The sequence below is a fragment of the Schistocerca nitens genome, chromosome 1 (genome assembly GCF_023898315.1).
Source record: "Schistocerca nitens isolate TAMUIC-IGC-003100 chromosome 1, iqSchNite1.1, whole genome shotgun sequence".
Classification (NCBI taxonomy): domain Eukaryota; kingdom Metazoa; phylum Arthropoda; class Insecta; order Orthoptera; family Acrididae; genus Schistocerca; species Schistocerca nitens.
The window spans coordinates 944,222,679-944,224,230 of record NC_064614.1 but is presented as its reverse complement, the minus strand read 5'-3'; the positions used below and the strand labels follow the sequence as shown (position 1 = coordinate 944,224,230).

Sequence of the window (1,552 nt, the reverse complement as noted above, 5' to 3'; positions counted from 1 at the left end):
CCAAGTGGATTCTCTCGGGATAGTATGTCTATCTTCAGGTATCTTGCAATTTACTTTTTTCAGCATCTGTGTGACGCACTCTTATGGGTCAAACAACTTGTGACTTTTCGCGCTGCCATTTTTAGTAGCCTACATGTACAATATCCACTATCTGTATTACTAAACGGTAAAAAGTTCGGACGATTTCATTTCCACGTTCCCTATTTAACGGCTTCCAGCGACAACTAAAATTTTATTTTCACTATTTTTTTATATTTATTGATCGAATGTAAAATTATCTACTGAGTAAGACATCCGCCCCCGGTAGCTGAGTAGTCAGCGCGACAGACTGTCAATCCTAAGGGCCCGGGTTCGATTCCCGGCTGGATCGGAGATTTTCTCTGCTCAGGGACTGGGTGTTGTGTTGTCCTAATCATCATCATTTCATCCCCATCGACGCGTAAGTCGCCGAAGTGGCGTCAAATCGAAAGACTTGCACCAGGCGAGCGGTCTACCCGACGGGAGGCCCTTGTCACACGACATTTCAATACTCAGTAAGACGTGCAAGTACAATCTTACGTTAAAGCTTTAACACAATAAGTATGAAAGTTAGAAATTGGGTGTGTTAAGGCGTCGTAACTCACGGCGCGCAAATTACCCAGATTATATCCATACAGCATTTGAGAATGAGAGCACTTCACGAATGGCACTAAAATTTACACGTAATTTAAAACCTTTTAAAAGCTTTCTCTCGCTGATACGCCCGCAGTGTAATGAAGGGAAAAAAATTATCGCTTACTACACTTTCGCTGTTGATTCAGTAAAGCTTCGGCTTCCGAGGTTTTAGTTTGCTACTTATTTACTACTAACTCTAAACTGAACTAAACTAAACTCCTCCCGAACAGGTCATGAAGGCCCTACGGTACCGACCGGCCGCCGTGTCATCCTTAGCCCACAGGCTTCACTGGATGTGGATATGGAGGGGCATGTGCTCATTACATCGCTCTCCCGGCCGTATGTCAGTTTCCGAGACCGGAGCCGATACTTCTCAATGAAGTAGCTCCTCAATTTGCCTCGCAAGGGCTGAGTGCACCCCGCTTGTCAACAGCGCTCGGCAGACTGGATGGTCACCCATCCAAGTCCTAGCCCAGCCCGACAGCACTTAACTTCGGTGTTCTGATGGGAACCGATGTTACCACTGCAGCAAGGCCGTTGGCGTACTACTAACTCTATTCACGATATATTTGCAGAAAGTATTCACATACGCCACTGAATGTATCTGCAAAATTATATCACTGTACGACACGTAATTAAGGAGGTATGACGCCATAAATAAAGAATCGCGGATGGCGTTACTGGTTACTCCTATTTCGTATGAGTCCCACACACTAGAGCAGTATTCCAGGATGAGGCGCACGAGAGATTTGTAAGTTATCCCATTCGTAGCCTGATCATTTCACGAGTATACTACCAATAAGCCGAAGACTGCCTCGAACTTCACCTACGGTTGAGCCTATATGATCGTTCGATGTCATATCCCTACCAATAGCTAAACCCAATTATTTGTATGAAC

The 1,552-nt window shown here is 45.0% G+C and overlaps 1 pseudogene; it reads right to left on the bottom strand.

Moving 5' to 3' along the window:
• Positions 1-1,078: 1,078 nt before the first annotated feature.
• Positions 1,079-1,196, bottom strand: LOC126211952 (5S ribosomal RNA; annotated as a pseudogene).
• Positions 1,197-1,552: the final 356 nt, after the last annotated feature.